The following is a 24,765-nucleotide window of genomic DNA, read 5'->3' on the forward strand; positions in this document are numbered from 1 at the left end:
GGTTGGAGCCTCTGAGATCCGAAGATTCCACCCTCCCCCAAGCTGAAGACGGAGTACCTCACCCCTGGCATCTGAGTGGGAAGAGGTCTAACACTCCATATACCCCAGGAGCTCCCCACTGTCTGGGCGCACCCCGAGTTAGCCCCTGGCAGGTTAGAGGACCAATGCTGGGGTGAGTGGGATGTGTGTCCTGTAGAACCACGGAAGGTCAGTGATCCGGGGAGTCTCAGAGACACTCCAGTAGGTGTGTGGGGCGGGGGAGAAGATAGCTACAGACAATGGAATAGCATTAACAGCAAGAACATCCAACCACACAGCCCAAGCAAGAGGGTGTTGTAAGAATCTCACATGGAGCCTGGTGTGGGGTACATACCTTTAATCCCAGCATTCAGCAGGCACAAACAGGTGGATCTCTGAGTCTGAGGTCAGGCTGGTCTACAAAGCATGTTCCAGGCCAGCCAGGGCTACACATAGTAAGACCTTGTCTCAAAAAATCATAATAAATAAAGAAAATTTTAAATTAAAAAAAAATCCCCATGTGATGCTGGAGTTTACCTGAAGGACCAGACCACAGGTAGAGAGACTGAGAGATAGATCACAGGTGAAGGGGCTGAGGGATAGACCACAGGCAGAGGGGCTGAGGGATAGACCACAGGCTGTGGGACTGAGGGATAGACCACAGGCTGCAGGACTGAAGGATAGACCACGGGCTGAGGGGCTGAGGGATAGACCACAGGCTGAGGGACTGAAGGATAGACCACAGGCTGCAGGGATGAGGGATATGTGCCTGGTGAGGCCTCTGGCCACAGAACCCCGAAGCCCATAGACTCTATCACCCTCTGGATGAGTGCCTCCTCTCCCTAGGCCCACCCTGCTGCCTTCAACTCTAGCTACCACAGGCTCTAACGGTCACAGACCACTTTCCCCTCCGTTACTAGCAGCTATGTCCTGGAAACACGGAGAGATGAGTTCCCAGCCCTTCGGGATCAAAGCTGGCCCCCTGTCCCATCCCCTCTTCCCCCTTTGAAGTTCTTCTCGTCCATCCTTGAACCAGCCAGTTCGTGTGATGTGGGTGAAAGGCACCCAAGAGTGGTCCCAAGCCTGGCATTGCCCTACCAAGGAACTCTGAGAGATGTGAACCGTGTGTCTCTGGCACAGCAGTGAGATTGACTCCCTGGGTGTGAGGCCAGCAGCTTGGATGGCAACTCGCTGGGGACAGAGGCCTCAGAGTCAAGCAGGGGCATCAGGACATATGTGTATTAATGTCAGCCCCTTCCAAAGGTGAGAAACACTCCGAGTGTATCCGCTGACATGTTTATCTACCGATTCCCGTGGTGTAGGTTTCTCCCTCCAGGACCATAGGCTGTAGATCCGTATCTTCACACAACCGACAAAGGAAGCCTCAAGTGCAGAATGGGGGCCCGAAGCCTACAGGACCAAGGGGTTATATTAGAAAAAAATCCAGCCTTGGTTATGTGAGTGTGGGCATCTCGTCTCCAGGGTCCCCAAACCACCGTCTCCCCATCTCCAGTTTCTCCATTGCTACAGATCTGCCTACTCTCACTGGACCCCCTAGGAGCTGAGTGGTGCTGGGGGAGGGGAGGGTCACCGTGTCATTACCCGGCCTGGAACAGAAAGGAGGCAAGTAGACACTTCACACATTCACATCGTCCTCTGGGCCTCAGAGTTCACAGCCACCTTCCGTGTCTGTGTGGTCGGGCTAAAGAATACAAGAATACGTTGTCGGCAGGAGCTAGGGTGACTGCTTCTCTCCACTGTGGGCAGAAGCCTTTTGATCTCCATGCAAAGTGAGGGTCAGAGAAGCTTCTAGACTAGGAGAGTTGGTACCTATGCCATTCTTTTTTTTAAAAAAAATATTTATTTTTATTTACTTATTATGTATACAGTATTCTGTCTGCAGACCAGAAGAGGACACCCGACCTCATTACAGATGGTTGTGAGCCACCATGTGGTTGCCGGGAATTGAACTCAGGACCTTTGGAAGAGTGGGCAATGCTCTTAACCTCTGAGCCATCTCTCCCGCCCCTACCTATACCATTCTTGAGTTGAATCTGGAAGCAGATCCCTGACTCGGAGGGGGCAGCTGGTGACTGGTGGCTGGTGGAGCCAGTGGGTAAGAGATGAGACACACAGGGTCAGGGGGCAGGCAGAATGCAGGCAGCAAGACACAGAAAGCCCTGAGTGCAGGTGGAAATCACGTGGGTGGTGGCTCTGACTCTGTTGCATCTCTCTTGACCCTACTCTGTGGGGTTGGGGGAGTTGTTCTCCATCTTTGTGAAGCCTGATCCTTCCTCTCCTCCCTCAACCCCAGCCTGAGGCTTGGTTAGAAATCCAGCCCTGTACCCCTCTCTCAGGAAGGCCAGAAGGAGTTGGGGTGTCAGCCTGTGGAGGGGCAGGTGCTGTGCAGACAGACAGAGGTGGCAGAGGTGTGACTATGGCCCTGAGAACGAAATGGAGAGGGAGGCAGAGTAGCCTCTCCCTCAGGGCCACAGGTCCTCAGAGGAGGACCAAGGCTGATTGGCCATGAGAGAGGTCGCTCTTGGATTGGAGCGGAACCGTTCACTAGACCGCCTGCCTGGGGAAGCATCTTGTTTGCAAAGTTGCAAAGTCAGAACTTCCTGGCAGCCTGCTTGAGAGGTGACTGGGGATGCTGGGGGCTGTGTCTCCTCTGGTCTGTGTGGACATGGGGGCCATGCACAGACACACATGGGCAGCACAGCCCAGGCCGGGGCTCCTTTGAAATGCAAGAAGCAAGAAAAAAGACTGTGAGGTTCACTACTAAAAGGATTAGAGGGCCTGGCTGCTGGGAAGAGCGAGGAGAAGGCTCTCCCCGGGGCCTGGAAGAAGGAGATTAAGGTGGGTCAGATGACAGCAGCAGACAGATAAGAGGAGAGAGGAATTATGAGCGGGGCCTTCAGAAACCTCTGTGGAAGCCATGCCCGGGCAGTCTCTGGGCACCTGGCAGAAGACACCATCCAAAGATGAATGCTGGTCGCCTGCTACTGGGTATTTGCCTTGAGGCTTGTCTGAGGACACTGGCCGTCTCAGTGTGGACACACTAGGGCCACACAGCTGTAAGTGCGGATGAGGGCGCTGACCTCTCTGCTGGGCCAGCAGGGGCGAGACACCTGCAATCAGCACAAATCCTGCAGGTCCGAAGGGAGGAGCATCTGAAATAAATCTCTTTTAAAAAGCGTCTGGCTTTGGTGGCTAAGGAAGGACTGCAGGCAGAGCTGGATCTGGCTGAAACCGGTTCAGTATGGTGTTAATCAGGACCACGGGCTCCCTGAAGTGGGAGCCAACTGTTTTCCAAAGAGCCACTAGGGCATGCCCAACTTGGCCATGGCTCTGCCTGGACACTGTGGGGATTCTGGAAGGATTCTGTCAGAATGGCGTCTAAGTCCAGGCTATGTCAGGGTCCCTAGTCATGGCCTCTATGGGAGCCTCTGTCTGAAAGGCCTTTGTGGTCAGGATGTCTGCTAACACACACACAAGCAGACACACTCATAAACAGGTGTGTATGCAGCATGAACATGTGTGCACACATTGTACCATGTACACAGTGTGTATACCCACACACACAATGTGTATTTGAGTATGACATATACTCACCACACACTGTATCCTGTAAAGTGTACATGCACACATGTGTATAGAACACACATGGAGTGTAAAAGTATAAATGTGTGTAATACTGCATAAATCACACATTGAGCATATATGTACACATGTGTACACACTGCGTTGAACATGCACATGGAGGAATGTATATGCACACATGTGTACAAACGTGCATAGAGTACTGATGCAATAGAATGTATGTGCTTACAATATATATGCTGCACTGTGCATCCAAGCACATACATGTACAAACTGTATAGAACATAAACACGTGGAGTGTACAAACACACATTGTATATACACAGCCTCATGGTACAGCACATCCTTGCACACACATAGAGCTACACACACCTACACATGTATTCATGTGGATCAGTGGGGTACAGGCTAACAAGGAACAGGCCTGGGTCCCCGTTAGTGTTTTTAGGGACAACATTTTCATTTTTTCTGTTAGCAGAGAAGTCAGCTTGGGCTGGTTGGGTCAGTGCCTGACTCTGAGTGCATAGAACATGGGTAGATGTCCCACGTACGGAAGAGGAGACTGGTGACCCCTCACTTGGATCTAACCAGGCCCAGGCCTGGGCCCTTCCCCTCCCTGAAGCCTACACACAGTGACCCTGGCCAGCTGAGTCAGTGGCAGAGTAGGTGTGGGTAAGGCTGGTGGCTATGGACAGCAGATCCATGTTTGGGGGTCCCACAGCATGTACCTGGGTTGTTCTTGTTGCCCCGTGTTCCGACTCCTGCCTATGGGATGCCGGCAATGGCCAGTTAACATAATGAGCAGGGGTCTGACAGTTAACACGGGTTGCTTTTGCAGGCCGGATCAGCTCAGGTTTATACAGGGACAGAGTTTATTCCTGACATGGTCCGGTGCAAATGCTGTGTGTTCACATGGATGTAACCAGAGTCTATGTATGCATAGAATCTTCTAGATCTCAAGAGGGGCCTGGAAGACAAGGAATTCTGAGCTCTTGTTTCCTACCTCCCTCACCCTGGGCAGACTAGAGGCCTCAGCCTGTGAATGGAGTGGAGAAAATAGTTCAAGAAATAATAAAAAGAAGCTTGTGAAATGGGAATTTTAATTCCACCCACTCTTCTGCCTGTCCACCCCCTCCAGTCCACCCTTCCTCCAGCCCACCCTTCCCCACCCACCCTTCCCCCAGCCACCCCTCCTCCAGCCCACCCTTCCCCCACCCACCCCTCCTCCAGCACACTCTTCCTCCAGCCCACCCTTCCCCCAGCCACCCCTCCTCCTCCCCACCTGTTGTCTCTGATGTCCTTGGTTTCCAGAGTCAGAACACGGACTCTGCCATGTTACTGTTGAACACTGGTGTAGGCAAACAGTACTGTCACCTTCCAGGGTTGGTAGAGACAAGAACTCAGCCTTTTTTAAGGGAGAGAACTGGGCTTCTGAGAGGAAAGGCTGGGCCAGGCCTAGAACAGCAGTGAACTGTGAAACCTTAGGAGATCCACAGTTGACTCATAAGCTGGTCTCTGTCCTCTGGGACTCAGAAAGAGGCCTGGAACAGCCTGAGTGTCCCTTGAGGAGAGAGACACAGGTAGGGCTGAACCCCTGGTCTATAGCACCCATGGGTGACTGGCTGACCCTCACCCTTGATGACCTTCACGATTTTTATTCTAACCACACAATTGTGCTTTCCTGTTGGATGCCCATGGAAAGTCCCCATAAACCCTAGGTTGTCGATCCAGGCCCCTCAAGGAATGTCTTCCAGGACTTGGAAGGAGCCAGTCACCTGCAGAGGGCCCCCCTCCAAGGAAATGTGTTCCTTTTGTGGGTGCACATGCTGTGACACACACGTGGTGGTCAGGGACAGCCTTCAGGAGTCAGTTCCCTTCTTCCACCATGTGCGCTCTGAGGATCAAATACAGGTCACTGGGCTTGGTGGCAGGTGCCTTTACCTACTGACCCCGCTCACCAATGAAACTGAGTCAGCAGCAATTAATTCTTTGTCAGGAAAGCCCGAGAGTTGGTGCTGGGAGCGGGAGAAGGTGACACGACCTTTGATCAGACAGTGTGTGTGCTGCGGTGGCTGAGGGGCCAGGGAGTGGTACCTCTGCCTTCCTTCGGGGTGGCTGTCTTAGGCTCTCTGGACATCGGTTCTCTCAACTGGGAAACCAGGGCTTTGGTGAGAAGATGGTTGGGGAAGGAGATAGGCCACTTGGGACTCCACGACTCGGTGTCACCAACACGGTCAGACACCTGCAGACACAGTCGACAGTAAGCAGATGGGGGAGCCTGGGATCTACACTAAGTGGGACCCTGTGGGCACATGAGAAACAATTGAGCAACTCAGAAACATGCACCACAGCCCAGATGGTGAAGCCTCTCTTCACCAACATGGCCTTCCCTGCCACCTTCATGCGAATGACTCTCTCCTGGGCTCCTGATGGTCCCAGCTCAGTGTTCACCAGGGAATGTTCCAGCAACATGGGGTTTCCAGATGTCTGGGGGGACCCAGGAAGTAGGGACACTGTCAGAAACCACTAGGATAGCAGCTGTCACCGTTGTTTGCCAGGAAGTGTGAGGGTGCTGTAGCAGGAATGTCCGCTCATGCTGGCCAAGCCCGGGTTCCTGCTGCAGGCATGTGGGAAGCGGGATAGAGGAAGACCCGTGGAGCAGCTGACCTGTGTGTGTGTGACTCTTGGGAAAGACCAATTCTCTTGCCAATGTTGTGTAAAAATGAAGTTTCTTAGCAACATCATCAGGCAATGAGACTCAGTGTGTTAGTGTGAATGGGAACGGCCTCCAGAGAATCTCATGTGATGCTGGAGAATTGTCTGTATTGTGTCAATCATATTTTAATAAAACGCTGATTGGCCAGGCAGGCAGTATAGGTGGGAAAGCCAGACAGGAAGTAGGGGTGGAGCAAAGAGACTGGGAGTGTTCTGGGAAGCAGGATGCTCCCTCTGCAGTTCTGCCCAGACCACCGGAGAGGAAAGATGTAAGCTGCCCAGCTGAGAAAGGTACTGAGCCATATGGCTAACATAGATAATGATAATGGGTTAATATAAGCAACAAGAGTTAACAAGTAGTCTGCCCTAGTGGGCCAATCAGTTTATAATCTTATGGAGTCTTGTGTGTGATTTTCCTTGGGGTATGTCGGTTGTGGGGTACCGGGTGGGACGGAAACCCCAACAAGCCGGCCCCCTCATGTTACACTCACGTTTGACTATTTGGTCCTCAGTTGGTGGAACTGTTTGGGAAGGACTAGGAAGTATGGCCTTGTTGGAGGAGGTGTGTCGCTGGGGGTGGGCTTTCAGGTTTTGATAGACTCAAATCATTCCCATTGTGCTTTCTGTCCCCTGTTTGTGGCTGTTCCCACCGCCGTCCATGCCTTTGCTTTCCCATCATAGACTTTAGCCCTCTGAGGCTCTAGGCTCAGTTAAACCCTGCCTTTTGTGAACTGCCCTGGTCTTGGTGCTTTGTCCCAGCAGCAGAACTCTAGCTGATACACACAGGCAGGCTAAGTCCTCTAGGTGTCTCTCCCCAGGACATAAGACAAGGCTTATTGTTCCGGTGACTAGTTCCCATCTTCAGTGCGTGTTATGATTCTGCACAAGAGGGACTTTGGCAGCAGGTGACAGCCCAGGGCAGGTGAGGAACAGACAAATACACCATGCAGACGGAGCTTAAGTGGGGAGTTTATTGAGATAAAGGGACTGGGGGAGGGAAGAGAGACAGAGACAGAGAGAGAAGAGAGAAGAGAGAAGAGAGAAGAGGAAGAAGAGAAAGAAGTGGGCCGAGTTTCGCCTCTTAGAGAGACAGGACACTGCTTGCCTCACACAGGCGTGACACAGGGCGTGACGGACTCTGTCAAGTCCTCAAGCAGTGGGGCCAGGTTTGTCAGGACGTTGACAGTGGGTATCTGTGGGCTCTTGTCTAGCATTGGCTCCAGCTTCTGGCAGCATCCAGCTTCAAAGGAACCAAGTCTGGGAGGCCAGATGTAGCCAAGTGTGGACAGATGACCCAGAGAACTGTGTTGAAAACCCCAGATAGATCTCTGGCTTTGTTGATCCTTAATTGTATGTGAGAGGAATCCTTCTGGAACCATGCTGGGTCTCTTTGAGTGCATGTGTTAGTGGCCACTGCTTCACATTCTGCTTGACAGAGTTCAGACGGGACACAGAGAGAGAAGAAAGGACCTGCTAAGCTGCGGATGAAGCTCAGAGGTAGGGTGCTTGCCCTTCATGCCCAGTGCCCAGGGTTCAACCTCAGCACTGCGAAAAGGAAGGAAAGAAAAAGGAAGAGATGTTTTATGTATGGTTAGCGATGGCAGCAAAACCGAGTTTGTTGCCTCCTTTGGGGCCCCCGTGGGCCCTCCTTGGGGTCTCTTTGTCTCCCAGGTGCTTCCCAAATCACCCCTCCCGGAGGCTGAGAAGTCTGGGAAAGGAGAAGTAGACATCTGGACAGGAAGTCATTGAGACCCGCCTGGGAGACACTTCTGATTGTCAGGAGACCCAAGAGTTTGGAAGCCCACAAAGAGAAGCAACTCTCTAGGGACAGTCCTGTCCCCCACACCTCCCCCTGACAATCATTTAGTGTTGGGCCACATCCACATAACACCCCCTGTTTACGCACGTCATAGGCACCCCAAGCCTGTGGCATCTGATGGAACTGGGAGCCACAGACAGCCCTCTCTACCTCCAGCGCACACTCTTAGCCTGTAATGCTCCACTCACCGTGGCAGCCACAAGCCCCACAGGGATGGCTGAGGCTCCCGCACAGCAGGAGGCCTGTGCACAGGCAATCCACACTGTCTTCCCAGACTCTGCTGAGAAGGGTGTTGTTTTTCTGTCTACTTAGTGGCCACACCTGAATCTACTGATATTTTAACTGTCATTCGTGTCCCATGGCCCCGAAGTCAGCACCTGGCAGCTCAGAGGGCGGCCTGTTGGGATTTCCAGTCCCACCAGCACTGGCTCGGCGGCTGCAAACAAATGTTTCTATAGTTCTGTTTACTCCTTAAGCCTGGGAGTCAGAGGTGGAGGCGAAAGCCTGCTAGATCAGAGAAGCTGAGAAACAACCTTCCTTTTTGGCTGGAGACCCAGCAAGAGATGTGTCTCTCCACTGGTCCCAAAGCAAAAGGATCACAAATCTCTAAGTCCCTCCCTACTTCTTCCTGGCTCCTCCCTCCTCTCTGTGGCTAACTCCTGTCAATCACTCACTGGCTCCGCCCCCTCAGTCCAAGGTTAATTTATTAACACAGTTTCGAAGTTTCACAGGGCAATCAAATATCCCGCAACAGAGAGCCTGTCAGAGACCTCACTCAGTGTCTATACCGATTGTGCATATCGTGTTGAGTGAAATCATTTATTTGCCTCGTTCTCATCTCTGTCATTTTTGAGAGGGTCTCACGCCGTAGGCCAGGCTTGAACTCTTGGTCGTTCTGCCTCAGCATCCTGAGTGCTGAGCTTCTGTTTGGCTTTCCAGTGTGGCTTCTGGGGATGCAGCCTTGTATGTCTCCCTTGTATGGTATTCCTCCTAGATGCTGCTGGTCTCGAAGCACAGGTGCCTGCTGATAGCCACGGTACCTACGTAAAAGGCGGACGTTCAATACGGATGCTAGAACTTGGCGGGGATGGGAATGCTGAGGTGTCCTAGCACGCGAGCAGAGCAGGGATTTTGGTTCTGTGGAAAGCTATGGGGGACCGGGGTCTGCAGCTCCCCAACGTTTAACTCAGGTATTGCGACCCCTTCCTGACCCCCAGCCCCACTCGGTTCTCTTGACCTCTCCACGGACAGATTCCCCTCTCGCAGCCCCCAGGTCTCCTTGCTGCCCCTCCTCAGAGCAGTGACACCTCCAGGTTTGGGAGGCTGAGACTCTATGTAGACCTTCGGCTGGTCCAAGGCGGGCAGCTTGAGCCCTCGTCCGTGCATCCAGCATCCAGAGGAGGTTCTCATTGTGAATGCGTGGCCTGTTGGGTGCCATCGCATGAGCCTCGGATAAAGTGTCCCTATGAAGAAGATAATTGAAAATCAAAAAAGACTTTGTTAATTTGATTAGGCAGAGCCGTAGTTGAATTGTTCTTCATCAAAAGAGATTTAATTTTGACATGCAATTAAACCCTTCTGCTATACGATCTACCCCTCACGCTGGAGAAGGGCTGCCAAGCCCGGGGCGTGGCGTGGTGCTCAGGACTGTCAGGTGGGGGTGGGGCTGAGAAGGGGAATGGCGTGGGGATTGGAGGGCCAATGGAAATGTTGACCTATGAGGTCATGGCAGCAGAGGAAGGGGCTGTCACAGGGTTGCGAGGGCAAGCAGAGCATCTTGGACAGAATTTGAATACAGAAGCCGAATGACAGAGGAAAGGCAGGGCAGAGACCCTTTCCAGGAAGCGGGAGGTCACTCCCAGGAATCCTGAGAAGGATGCGGATTCACGTGGGCTTAAAGACTTGTGTTTCCCAGAGGGAAAATCTGGGGCACCTGGTTTTGTGACAGCGGTGGCTCTTTAGGATTGTGAAATACCCTTGGATCAGGTCTGGGGCGGGAACACGTTGTGTTAATCTGAGCTGTGGGAGCTGAAGGAACTCTCAGAATCTGAAGGACGGAGGGCAAGAAGTAGTAGGGAGCCAGTCTGGCTGAGGAGAGCCGGTCTGAGGCTAGTCACACCCCGTGAGAGTGGGGATGGCTACTGAGTTCACGGATTTGCTATGGAAACACTGGGCACCATGGCAAGGGTGAAGATGGGACCACACGAAGACTCAAGAGAACGGCAAAGCAGAGGGGCAGGAGGGGCAGGAGAGGCACCGCTGACTCCTAATGGGAGACGTCCGTCAGTTCCAAAAGTAGGCAGGTCATTCTTGTGTGGGTCACGTTGTGCTGGAGAGGTGACATCAGTTAAGTTGAGATGCTGTCCTCAGGTTAAAAAATAAGCTGACCCTTGCAGGTAACTCAGCAGGGCTGGAGCAGCCTGGAGAAGGTCCCCTGTGCCCCGAAACCCATCGCAGGCTTGCCGGTCCCCTTCCTACTCCTCACGGACCTGCTGTACTAGGGTGAGGAGCATTCCAGATTACCACCAACACTTCAGCAGGGCAGGGGTTATGGCCCACAAGGCAGAGATTGATGTTCTGTAATTAGTAATTAGTAAATGTTTTCTGTTATACGCACCCTCGAAGCCAGGGTCGTTGTGCAAGTATCTGCTTTAGCTTCACTGCCCAGCCTGGACCCAAGGGGCCCGTGACAGAGGGTGCAGAGGAGAGCAGCTTCCCACAGCTCCTTGTGCACCCCCAGCCCCACCTCGCCTGCCTGAGAGGGAGTCGGCACAGTCCCCTGAGAGTCCCCCAACACGCTTCCTAATGCTCCTGCTTGCTCTGAGGAGAGAGGTTGTGGGCAGGGACAGGTCTGGGGAATCCCCGGACTTAACAGAGTGACACCCCCCAGGGATCCCTTAGGGCTTCCCTCTTCCTCCCACACTCAGAAGGGGGTGGCCCCTCCATTGCCTTCACAGTACCTTGGACTGGTGCTGGGAATGAGAGAACCTGCAGTCCTACATGTGGAGAAAAGACACTTTCAGGGGAGGAGGTGCTTCCTAGGCTCTGGGGCTCTTGGAGTCCGGGAAGGGGCTCTAATGAGCCCCCTACACTCTGGTCATGTGCATCAGGGCCTTGTTAGAAGCCTTGGTGCCACCAGACACTTGCATAAAGACAATTGAATATTATCCATCGGTGCATTTTCCTCCATCTGGAAGTTTATGAGCTTATTCTACTCTTTAAAAAAAAGTGAGGCCTGAGAGATGACTCAGTGAACATGGTGTGTACTACCAAGGCATGAGGACCTGAGTTCAGATCCCTGACGCCTTCATAGAAATCAACTGTGGTGTCATGTAGCCTGGCTCTGAGAAGTGGAGACAGGGGACTTCCAGAGACTCACTGGCCAGCCAGCCTGGTTAATCAGTGAGAAATCTTGTGTCAAAAATTAAGTGGAAAGCAAAGAGGAAGACCCTGCTATTGCCCCCTGGCTTCCATGTGCACATACATAAGCAAACACGCATGCACACGTGCACACAGACACGTGCACACACTCTCTCCTCTGTTCACAAATGATTCTCATGGACTCTGGTCCCGGGGGAGATATGCCCTGCCCTCCTGTGGGAAGGCTGGAGATCTCAGTGGCAGAGACAGCCACACTTTTGAATCCCTGTCCTGGTGCAAGGTGGTGACCTAAGGCACCAAATGGCCTTAGGAAGGAGTCCTTGTTCTGACTGCTGACCTCTGGTGGAGATGCCTGTACAGGGAGGTTCATATGTGTGTGCACCCCAAGGAAGGGTGCGCTTCCCCTGAGGGGTTCAGTGGGAAGAGGAGAAGGGAAACAGGAGAGCAACCACACAGACCTACACCCCTTCAGTCGTACCAGCCCTGACCACTGGCAGTCCCTTCGCCCAGATCACCATCTAGTCTGAAGCATCCTGCTTGGGTGTGCAAAGTCGGCCCACCTACGGCTGAGCTCGGCCTGCTTCCTAAGTCCGTCTTCTATGGGGACTCACGGTCTCGTCTGTGGCGTGGGCATCAGAGCATGGAAGGTTTCAGAGAGCAGAGAATGTTTGCTGAGCACGTGTGTGCGTGTGGGAGCACACGTGTGCATATGTGGTTCTGTGTGCGCGTGTGACTGTGTGTGTTCTGTTTTGGTCTACATGTGTCTCTGTGTGTTCATGTCTGTCTGGGTGAAAGTGGGCATATCTGTGTACACACACGTGTGTGTATATTCACATCTCTGCACACACATCCATAAAGCCAGCTGGGTGGTTTAGGCCCCCGAGAGGAGCCCCAGAAAGAGCCTAACATGGGACACACACTGAGAGGAGAAAATTCTTCCTGTCAACGACTCTGCCTGCAGCCTCCTTAGCCTGACAGACCTCATGAGGCCCTGGCCTCAGTCTGCAACCTCGCTGGGAGGCCTGTGCCTCACACATCTGCCAGGACGGTGTAGCAAAGAACCCAGGCTGGAGGTCAGAGGAGGGCTCTAAGTAAGAGGATTTAGGGGCTCTGAAAATCCCCACCATTGAATGCCCAGATGTTAAAGGAGCCTGTGGCAGCCTCACTCAGTCCTCAGTGGCCCACGGTGGAGAGATAGGAGAGTTCTCCGTCCCCCAGAACCTCCTCCTCCCCACCTTCAAGGAGACTGGAGCAGGCAGTGTCCAGGGTGCTGCTCCCTTGATGTGAGTTTACTGAGTCCCTAGAGAAACTCAAGGCGACACAAGCCGACCTCGGCTGTGTGTGATGTTGTGCCCTGCTACCTGGGGTCTGCTGCTGTCCACTTTGTGGCTCCAGTTTCCCCAAGTCTATAAATGGTGGGTGCTGCTAGGGTCCCCGGGAACCTCTTCCATCTCTCAACTGAGTCCCTAATGCCATGGTGGCCCCACATTTAATAACAAACACTGGAGACTTAGTAGTGAAAGTCGGGCGTCAGCCCAGAATGGCAGACTCGCTGATGGAGCAGTGTTTATAACCCTGAATGTAGGTCCTTCCTCCCTTCCCATTGCCTGAGAATCAGGAGGGTTCAGTCTTATACGTCATCCAGGTCTTGTCTTGGCCCTGATGCTTGTGTCTGTCTGTTTCTTAACAAGGACGGTGCGTGGGTTCATTGCTGTGCTCATCCTGTCTGTTTAGAGTTTATCAGGCTCGTGACCTCGTCACGTCTACAGGCAAGCTTGGCTGTTAGTAATTTTCTCCTCTAAACCCCTAGTTTGGGTGGGGGTGGCTGGCAGTTTGGAGGTGGATGGGCAGACGAGTGGGCACTAGCAGGAGTCCCGTGTTTTCTGTTCTCTTGTAACTGAACCTAGGCTGGCTCACGGCGTTTTGAAGCTGGACCATTTTGTTGTTGTTGTTTGTTTTTGTTTTGTTTTGTTTCTTACACTAGGAAAGTAAAGAGGAATCCTGTTGTCCATGTGCAGCTACGGACAAAAAGCAAAGTGCTGTGATGGGCTGGCCCCCAAAGGAGCGCCTCAGGATTAGGGACAGAGAAGGGCCTTAGGAAGGTGAGCAGCCCTCTTCCGTCCTGGAGGAGAGAGCAGAGACTGAGTCACCCTGCTGTGTGTCTTCCAGATACCACATTCAGCTATCATAGCTGATGGTGTGATGGTTGCTGAGGTAGGCCCGGACCCCGATCTGGGTATTGGAAGTGCAGACCTTTACTAGAAGAGAACAGATCACATGCTGTATAGCTGAGAGAGGCTACATAGAGAGGTTGAGCAACTTGATTGAGATCACACAGCCGGGGAGACAGAGCCAGGCCTGCGTGTAGAGGTTGTCATGAGACAGGATGGAGGGGTGTCCCTTTGGTCTAAGGAGGGGTGTCCTGAGAAGTAAGCTCACCTGTGGGTCTGCAGTAATTCTTGCAGCTTCCCTCAGCCTCTGCCACCCCCACCCCGTCTCCACGTCTACTTGCACAAATAGGAATGACCGCTGGAGGCTTCCACTGCCTGGTGCTACATTCTGGGTACAGTGTGGACAGTAGTAATGGATTAAGGTCGCCCCTGCCCACAGCCTGGCACCTCACCCTCTGAAAATACCCAGTTTGTCTCCACACCCCCCAAGGCACTCTGTGCCCCAACACGAGAGTTCCTCTGTGCTAGCTCCTGGGCTATACGGGTGCCAGGCTCTGCTTGGGCCCAGAGCTGCTCTTAGGGAGGGCCACAGCGATCATCCCTGCCCCACCTCCCTGCTACAACCTCCCACTATCCCCTGCAGGGGGTCAATCCCTAATCAATGCTTGTTGACCAACTGTCGGGGAACAATCTTCCTCCACTGTCTCTAGGATGTTCTGGGGAGACGACCAAATGCCCAGGACCGAGAGGACTGTACCCTAGTGCTCAGCGCAAACACCTTGTTACAGGTTTATGAGGTGCTCCTCAGTGGCAGAGAGATGGTGCGCTGGCCCTATTTGGCCCTGGGGGCACTGGGAGCTGGTGAGGACAGAGGGTGACTTCAGCTGAAGAGATGTGAGTGGAATCACTGAGGCTGGCCCAGGATGGACTGAAGGAGCTGGCAGGTCGGAGCAGTACCAGGCAGGGCCCTAGGGGACCTGATGGCAGCTCAGTGGGCTGAGGAAGTGGGAGGGCAGAAGGATGGCGTATGTAAACAAAGCTTCTTTAAATCAAATCCTATTTCAAGTAAGCCATGGGAGGCTGGGTCTGTGAAGATCCTCTGCCTTTTGCTCACTGTAAACATCTCAGACACCTCTGTTTGTGTATGGAAGTTTCTCCAGGAAGCACACGCTGAAACAGGGAAAAACAGTCAACAGTGACAATCGATCCTGTAAGGTGTGTGTGCCACCGTGTGCATGCATGCTGCGTGAGCCCTCGCCTTGAGCGCCTGGGTGCAGTCGCTGGCATGCTTCTCCTTGCTCCAGTTCAGTCAAATGAAAATCATGTTGTGTTTGCTGGCCTATGTCCTCAGCAGCAAGTAATTAGCTTAATGACTTTTCTTAATTCTCAGCTAGTAGAAACCCCTGCTTCTGCAGGGAGAGCTGGTCCTTTCTAGAGGACTGGGGCTTGACATTGTTCTGGCCAAACATAGAGCATTCTGCATCCCCAACTCAAACCGTGCAACCCCACCGCACCTTAAACACAAATCCGTAGAGAGACCCAGGAAGTTGGCAAGGTAGGAAAGAGGTGCCCGGGGGAAGAGGGGTGGCCACTCGCGGCCGTCCCCTCCTGGTGCTCAGCAGGAGAGGCCTGCTCCCTTCAGGAATCTTGGCCAGGAGTGTTCCCTGTAGGGAACTTCCTTGTCTAAGTGGCCCCAGACAGATTCAGGGGGGCAGGTTATAGAAGACTCACGTGGAGCCTTGTTAAAGGGCTTGGTGACTTCAGACTCTGGCCCCTCAGAGCCTCTGGCCTGGCCCATTGATAACACTAAAGAAGCCATCAGGAGAGATGGTGCCAAGGAATGCAAGCGACATTCCTGGCCTTCACTCTGAAGTTTGGGGCCGGTGGCCACCTACATGGATATTCTGGGGACTATGGTGGGTTGGGTGGGGTGCTGGGCCTTTGGCAGCCTCTTGTCTTTCTGTCTTTTTCTCTGTAATGGAACAAGTCTATGAGAAGGGTTGACTCGGTCTCTGTGGGAAGGTGTGTCCAGGTTGTGAGGCCGTGGAGGTGAGAGAGGAACATTGGGGTTTCAGGCCCACATAGAAGTGAGCTCAAAATCCTTTCTTCTTGTGGCTGGGATCTGCCGCCATGGAAGCTGGGTCTCTGACTATCTGGTGAGCCACACTCCACAGCCATGTTTTCTTTCAAACGTGCAACAAATTCCAAGCCGGCTGCCCACTACAGTGATCCATCTTGACTGTCAGCTTGACTGGATTGAGGGGCACCCAGGAGACTATCAAAATGCGTCCCTAGGTGGACCCGTGAGGTGAGACATGTTTCCAAAGCCCATTAGATCAGGGACTTTCTGACCTAATCCATGGTTGGATCCATTGCTGAGTTCAGATTTCAGGGCCTGTCGAGTGCCAGTGGAACCGGAGACGGTAAGGCCTGATGGCAGGGAGAAGGTCACTAAGGGTATATATATCCTTAGGGGCTGCATCTCATCCCCGGTCCCTTCCTGTTATGACTCCATTCTCTTTCTGTCCTCCGTGTTGAGAACTGTACTCTTCCACACACCCCTGTTGCCATGACTGATGGGGCCACATGGCCAGAGATGGAAAGTTCTGGAACTAGAATTGTTTCATTGCAGCAATAAAAGCCATATTGGCAGCAGCAGTCTACCACCAAGCCCGGGCTCTGACCTGTGGGACTTCCGGCCCAGTTGACCCCTTCATCTTCTCTTGTTGACTTCCAGGTCTGCAAGTTGGTACCCCAACCATCCCCACCCAGCACCTGTGTTATTGATTCCAGACACGTTCAACCAAGGAACAGACTCCAGTCTGTATCCACCACACACCTCCCACACTCGTGGTTTTTTGGGGACTCATGGTGGCTCAGGGCTGCTCTGTTCTTTTGATGCCCATGTGAGAGTGGCCGATGCCTCCCAAGTGCTTCCTTTCTCTGGGGCAGTGAGCTGTTATCATTGGTCACTTACTTCCCACTCGGACCCTGTAAGTTGGAGCAAGTCTCCAAAAAGGGGGGGGCTCAACCTGGAGACCAGGAGCTTCCTCAGGAAGGCTATGCTGAATGGGATGTTCATCCCACTAGCTTCAGGTGACAGAGGGCTTGGCGTATAGGGAAGAGCCTCTGTATATAGGGACAGGCATTAAAGTGAAACCATCAGACCTGGGGAGGTGGTGGGACTACCTTTTATGACTCAGGGAGGTACACTGGCTAAAGAGGTGTTATAATATAGTCATATTAGTAATATTACTAATTATATATATACAATTATACTAATTACTCTACTAATATAATAGCAATGGTGTGTTGCAAGCAGGGAGCATGTGCTACGTGCTAGGTGCATCCTCATGGTCCATTGTGCCTTTGGTCGATCTTGCCTTTCACAGGCTGACTTGGGGGTTTTGACGGTACCATTTTCCCACTATTAACTGAGACAATGCTGAGAGAGCCACACTCTCAAAACTACGGTACGAGTGTGTGTGTGTGTGTGTGTGTGTGTGTGTGTGTGTGTGTGTGTGTCACTCACCACATGGTCCCCAGGGGAGCCTCTTATGGCATGAGTGTAATGCGTTGTTTTGACACTTGGTCCCCAGCCAGTGGCACTGTCTTGGGAGATTGTGGAACCTTTGAGACATGGGGCCTAGCTGGAGGAAGTGGATTCTATGGTTCATAACCCTGCCCTGCTCCCCCCTCCCAATGTCTCTGCTTCCTACACTGGTGAGATTTAGGTGACCAACTGCACACTCCTGCTACCACAGTAGCCATGAGTACCACTGGGCCTGCATCACTTCCTGGGCCATTACTGTGCTAGAATGCCATAAACAAGGCAACGTATAGAAGAAAGAGCTTATTTAGACTATAGCATCCATGATGGTGGAGGCAAGACGTGGTGCCTGGAGGAGCAGCTGAGAACCCAGACCTTGAACTGCAAACAGGGAACAGAAAACACACTGGGAACAGGATGAGGCTTTTGAAAAAGTCCACCCCCAGTGACATACTTCCTCCAGGAAAGCCATGCCTCCTGAACTTACCCAATCAGGGCCACCAAATGGGGACCAGCTATTCAAGCATCTAAGCCTATTGGATACATGATCTTTCCAATTGGCACAGTGCCTTTGCCAGGGAGGCAAGCCATGATGGATTGTATCCCCTTAAACCATGACCCAGGACAAATCTTCCTTTAAGTCACATATTCCAGGTATTTTTTTTCTCACAACAATAACTTGAGGCCCATTGTTACTTAACTTGAGGTCACAGTCTGCACCCCATGAAGCCAAGCTCAGCCACCCATCCTCAAGAAGCAGTTAAAAACAGCCAAATTAGTAGTAAAAAGCAGAAAATGAAATGTGTTTAATGTGGCCACATAGAAAAGAGGGGTGAAGACAACCAGCCACCCCTCAACCACCATCAGGGTCCTACCATGAGGGCAGGGTTTAAACAACAGGCAAGAAGTGTCCCAGTCAAGGTGGGATCCCGTCAGACAAAGGCCCCTCATTGTCTGGGCTCCAGTGTTCTCTGCAATTCTCTGCAAGGTGGTTGATAAATTGCCAACACCGTGTGAACAAAATCTCTTCGAGGGAAGCAAACTCCCCGTCTGACTGGCACCATGCTTCAGCCAGCATGAGATTCCTGAGGTATTCCACTTCCTTTGAGTCTGTTGTTTCAATAGCCTGATAGACCGTACTAGTCAGGGTTTCTATTGCCGTGATGAAACAAACGCTGTAACCAAAAGCAGTTTGGGAGGAAAGGGTTTCATTGGCTTACACTTCCACATATTAGTGCATCAGTGAAAGGAACCTAGGACAGGAACGCAAGCAGGGCAGGAACTTGGAGGCAGGAACTGATGCAGAGACCATAGAGGGTGCTACATACTGACTTACTCTTCATGACTTTCTCAGCCCGCTTTCTATAGATACCAGGACCACCAGTCCAGGGGCGACGGCATCCACAAAGTGCTGGGCCCTCCCCCGTCAATAACTAGTGAAGAAAATTCCCTACACGCTTGCCTATAGCCCAGTCTTATGGAGGCATTTTCTCAGTTGAGATTCCCAACTCTTTGATGGCTCTAGCCTGTGTCAAGTTGACATAAAACCAGCCAGAAGGCAGATTGAGGGACACGTGTCTCTTCAGAATAGCTTCATCTCTTTCATTATCTCCCTCCATCCTGTGGGTCATAATTCCAAACATGTGGCTTCTGCATTCATGAGGGGGGCTGTGCATGCACTTCAGTGTGAGCATGTGTAAGTGTGAAGAGTATTCCTGGAAAGCATGTGAACACGGCTGTGTGCAGATGGACCACCAAGAAGACATACCTCACTATTGCTACTGTGGCCAGGATGCTGCTGTATCCCAACTTCTGTGAGCCCCGTGCTCCTTTAAAATATTAGCTGAAGTTTAACATGACAGTGAGTAGATGAGAACACGCCTGACCCTGAGGTTTTATTATTGTCCTATGGTTTTAGAGGTTAGCATGCCTAACCTGGTGAGCAGCTGAGGGTTGCTGAGAAACCAGCATCTGAGCTGGCCAGTGAGGACTCGTGGTGGGCTGCTGCTTGCAGCTGAGCTGGACCAGTTCCAGCAGTATCTTAGATATGAATATGGTGCCATTCATTCCACTATGCGAAGCAACCTGTGGGCAGGCTCCTGAACCATCCTGCATGGGTGATGGAGCCAGATTACAAGAATCGGACATCACATATGCATAAACTCAAACATGGGGCCCTCTTCTTCCTTTCTGTAAACATGGGCTTGACTAGGAAACCCTAAGTTCAAAGGCACAGAGAAGCCGCTCAGAGAAGCCCAGAGCAGAGCGGTGTGTCTCCAAGTTTGCTTGCTTCCTGGTCCTCAGCCTGGATGGCAGGCTATGTTTTGTGAAGCTCCAGGCAAGGGAAAGAATCCTTCTCTTTGTTGGGCCCGTTCAGTCTTTGTGGCTTTGCTTGATTACATAAGAGCCAAAAGTTCTGGAGGCCAAGACAGGCATGGGAAAGGGATGCTATCCACAAGCACATGCATTCTACCACAGTAGCCATGAGTGCTAGAAATAGCTCAATGGTTAAGAGCACTCTTGAAGAGAACTCTAGCTTGGTACCTCGCACCCACAGGGCACATCACAATTATCTGTAACTCTAGGTCCAGGAGATCGGACACCATCTTCTGACCTCCAGGCATTCACACGCATCTGTGCAAAACATTCATTAACACAAATTTTTCATTAATACAAATTTAAAAAATAAAGGAAAAAGTTAAAAATAATAATAAAATGAAAGCAGACATGCTGATCCTCAGCGGACAGGCAGAGTCTGCTGCAAGCATAGCTCGGAGAGGAGGGTTTTGCTCCCCCTTCTCAGTCTCGTTCACAGGAAATGAGAGCAGATTGCATGGGCACCAGTCTCTGAGCTGAGACTCTCCTGCAGGAATCCCAGGCATCCCCGCACCTGTGCTGCGTGAGAGAGACTGTGGGTAATTTTTCCTCCCCCTGTATGGAAGCCAGGTCCCTTAGTGCCAGCAGTGGGCAGCAGGAAGCCACCTGCAGTGGATGTGCATTTGCAGCTCACAGGGGCCTGATTTCACGGGGATGGCTGACAGCTGAGTGCCCCCCGCCCCGGTGAGCCAATCCCGCACTGTGTGCTGCCCACGAGAGTCTAGGGTGCTGCTGAGACCCCTGGAGAGAGTGTCTTGGCCCACCTGACCACATAGGCATCGATCCTACCCCACTCTGTGGAACAAGAAGGTGAGAAACCCCAGTTTCTCTCGGATCTCAGGGCAGGTAGGTGGACGACCTGCATTTGCATGCTGGGCAAACAGGGCCTAAGCCCTGAGCCAGGCAAAGGGCTGCCTTCTGTGTGGCATGAATCTTTGTGTCCCCGCCCCCTAGCACCCTAGGGGGACTTCTTAGACACTGGCTGACAAGTGCATGGATTTGGTCAACAAGAACAAGGACAGGGTCAAGCAGGAGGTGAAACTCAGGCCAGGGGAGAGGAACAGGGAGAGGAGAGGAATGACGGAGAGGAGGGGGAAGGAGTTGTGTGTGGATTCGGTTCCTACGGGAAGCTGCTCTGAGAAAGGGCCATGACCACATGCTTCACAAAAAGTGGCCTGGGCCCATGCCTGTCAGGCAGCAGAATCAAGAAGAAAGGCGGGGGGGGGGGTATCTTTGCAAAATGTGACATCTCAGCTGGCTTGTGGGGCGCTCTGGAGACAGAAGACAGGAGGGTTCAGCCTTTGTATATCCTCTCAACTCTCATGGGATTCGGCCACCCAAGAGTTATAAGTGAGTGGCCTTTTGCCATCATAATGGCCAGGGAAGGACTCAGCTAGAAATGCTGACCAACACCGGTCCCCACTGCTGGAGTGGAGTGCTCTCCGTGAAGGGGTCTGGGAGGGTAGCCATGCTGTCCACGAGAGCGAAACTGTCCCCGGGGTGGTGACCCAAGCCCACTGCTGTCGGATCCTTGCATTTTTACCCTGTCGTGCTGGGTCCCTGAATCCATCCTTCTCGAATCGAGCAGATGCCAGGGCCGTGGTGCGGCAGGCCAGCATTGACTGCTTGTGAGGGAGACATCGATAAAGCTTTGTGTGCTGGGGCCTGGCTCTGCCCCCACAGACGGCTGAAGCTGGAGAGTGGGACTCTCTCCGTGATGCTTTCTTTGATTTCTCAGGCTCTGGGGACCCTGACTTGGAAAGATTGAGATGTGACGTTGGCACTATATAGCACACAAGAATAGCTCCCTTTCAGAGCCGGTGCTAGCCGCCAGAGCCCACCCAGTCCTTTAAAATCAAATAAACACTTCAAAGGTACGGGAGGGGATCTTAGGAGAAGAAGAGCCAAGATCTGCTCTCCACAGGGAGGCATTGGCCGGGCAGTACACTTCGTGATGCAGTCACTTGTGACACAGGGCCCGAGCTGGCCGACATAACCACTGGGCAACTACTGCTGCACCTGATCACTACTTGGGCAGCAGACTGGTTGCAGGGTTGCCCATCCATCAGCTGTCTAGCTGGTGTGGTTAGTGGTCTATCATTGCTACCTCATGGGCCTCTAGACGTGTGTGGCAGTGCTTTCCACAACGCCGATTTGGCAGAGGGGCTCTCGTTCAGCCTGGCTCCTTTTCAAACCGAGCAGAACAGCCAAGCACCTGGGGGTGTTACTGAGAGATGGGGGTGCCCTGAGTGCTGCAGTCCTCACGTTGGTCCTGATCAGAGTTGCGCCGTGCAGAACTGTGGCACTCAGTGATTCTGAGGATCTCTCTGGTGCAAGAGGGTGGTAGCCAGGAGGGGTGCCTGTCTCCATGGTGACGGGGCTTCTGGAGGTGAGGCTACAGAGCTCTCTAGTTCTCTGTGTTTGCCTTGGCAGGTTGCAACCCATTGCTCCTGCCCCCTACATCCAGACAGTCCAAGGAGTTCTCAATCAGTTCCAAGCCGCAAGCACCGAGCGTGGGGTAAAAATGTTTAATCCACATTGTCAGGGGTTGGGAAGATCTGTTCTTTTAGTTTTATTTCTGCAGAAGGTGTTGTCAAATGTGCCACTGGTTCATACATGGGAAATATATTCCGCTAAGACGTTTTTCACCTGCTGCCGAGCTGGCTGCGGCGGGCACTCATTGTCTCCTGGCTTGCTATAATCCATTTATCTGGCGTGCGTGTGGGAGCACCGGGGCCGCGCTAGAGCGCCACTGGAATTAAGTATGAATTAAATGTACCATTAAAATAAAGTGTTATCACAAGCATTTAATGAGTTTTATTCTTTAACGGTTTCGTTTTGCGATTCTTGATGCCCAGGCAGCTCTCTATTTCATTCCCTCCCGGTAGATCTGTGTGCAGAGTTTGTCCTGTTACTTACCTTCCAAGCGGATAACATTCTCCCTGCTTCCCGGGAGCGATGGTGGCCTTGAACTTCTGCAGGAGCTCTGGAAAGTAGCACAAGCTAATGTGATTGCTTTGGAAGGGGTTTAAAAAAGACCCGGGGGCTAAAATTCCTCCAGAAATGATATGTGTGTGCATGTGTCCAAAGAAGGAAGGGGGAGGTTGGTGAGGACCCTTCACAGAATGTACAGACAAGCCTCCACAGCCCCCAAACCTACGCAGTATGCCCAAACCTGTTGGTTTTATTTAACTTACCCTGTGGTTTCCGTTACAGAGGTGCTGTGGAGACCTAGGGGTCCTATTGGCGTTTGAGTTGCTAGTAACAAGGGAAAGAGATTAGTGACTCCCAGATCTTCAGCTGAGTGTCTATGTGAAGGGATATTGTTTGCAACGCTCCTCCCCCTCCAAGGAGAAGGAGAGCAGGAACAGGAAGTGCATGCGAGACTGAGTCTCAGTTGGGTATGTTGTACCCATTGCGTTTCTAGGAAAAACCCAGAAAGGTAACTAGGCAGACGAACCCCAGTGTGGAGTCTGAGCTGGGGGCGGAGTGGAGAAGAGGTGCCTTGGAACGGCATCTGGAGAGGGGTTAGGCCAGGCCCAGGTGAAATGAGATGGTGGCATGCCTCCCTTTTTATACACAGAGGCAGGGTCTTCTAGAAAAGTCTGGCAAACGCCAGCCCACCCCTAGATACTGCAGTAGCTACCATCTCGGGTTTCTCTGGTCACAGCACATTTGCCCTTCTGGGAAAACCTTGGGTCTCCTGCATACACACCTGAAATGTTAGCCAGGGGCCTGGTTCCTTTTGTGTATGTCCACCGCAGAGGAGCCTCTCATCACCCCAGAGCCTCCCAGAAGGAGACTGAGTGGCCTTTGCTGTGTTACTCACTATGAAGCAGATGCTCCTCTTCCAGCCATCTCCCTCGGCGTCCCCTGGTCCTGGAGACCCTGTCTGTCACAGCTGCACTCTGGGATTTTGTTCACACGTGACTCTGTGCCTGGAGCAGGTACTCTGGCTTCAGCGGCACCCTGATGCCCACCTCTTGTCCCCTCTATTGGAGTCTAGCAGGGAACAAGGCAGTGAACGCCTTGTTTTACTGCATCTCACAGTCTGGAACTCACTTCCTGGCTCACAGCTCTGTTGGAGGTTCCACGTTCCTCTTAGGACATCAGTGATACCCCAGCACCGGTTACTTCAGGGAGCCACGGAGTTGCGCTGCTCGGAACCTGGAAGGTGACCTGCTGGGAATGTTTCAGTCATGTGATGTGGTGGCCAAGTGGGTCTGCGCTCATGTGCCAGGTATTTCAAGCCTTGCCAAGAGGCCTCTGGACGTCGCTACATGCAGGTCGTAAAAGGCTCCACAGCCTGCTGCGTACAGCAGCCGAGCCAGCTGGCAGCCTCTCCAAGCCCAGCTTCAGGGCCAGCACAGGTGCCGCCCACACCTGCCCCTCCCTAGACCTGACATCCTGGCTGCCATCACTTCCCATGCCTGGGAGTCTAGGGCCCTGTTTGGCTCCTGGAGTCACTGCCCTCGGCCATGCACCAAACTAATCCAACCATGAGCGGGGATCCCAGCCAAGTCCTACCTGTCCCATCTTCAATTGATATTGAGCAGACAATGCTGACCACATAGAGTGTGCGTTGGGTGTGTGTGGGGGGAGGCACACTCATTGTCTAGGCCATAGGAAAATATCCAAGAGCCAGAGAAAGCTCTCTGGGTGCTCGCCTCGGGCTGAGGACCTCAGTACAGAGGAAGATGGAGCCCATCCTCTGGCAGGGATGCCGATTCCCTGCTGTGCTTTGCTTGGTTGGCTGAGGACACACAGAGGAGGCAGGAACATCCATCCAAAGCTGCCGGATTATTTACAGGGAGCTTCGGAGCAGCTCAGGGAGGGCCGGCACACCACTTGCATATTAAAATGGAGATGGCAATTAACTACCAAAATAAGACATTTTTATAACGCTTTTATTGAAGTTTTAATGAACAAATAAAGAAACAGGGAAATCTGCATACGCCTTGCGAGCCATATAAAAATGACTAAATCAAGATGAAATGCAGGAACCAGCAACACCTCAGCTTCCGTGCTTTTCCAAATGACAAAGTGTAGGCTACTGTGCCTAAGGACACACGTGCTGTGAACTCAGAGGACAAGGGATGAAGGGAGACGTGAAGAGCGTTTCCAGAACACAG

General features: G+C 52.4%; 1 protein-coding gene across 3 annotated transcripts in view; it reads left to right on the forward strand.

Annotated features, from left to right (window-relative positions):
* Rbfox3 (RNA binding fox-1 homolog 3) overlaps positions 1 to 24,765 on the forward strand; it is a 428,716-nt gene that overhangs the window by 173,523 nt on the left and 230,428 nt on the right. The gene's annotated exons all lie outside the window — the stretch shown is intronic.

Source organism: Myodes glareolus, chromosome 9 (genome assembly GCF_982192425.1).
Source record: "Myodes glareolus chromosome 9, mMyoGla1.1, whole genome shotgun sequence".
NCBI lineage: Eukaryota > Metazoa > Chordata > Mammalia > Rodentia > Cricetidae > Myodes > Myodes glareolus.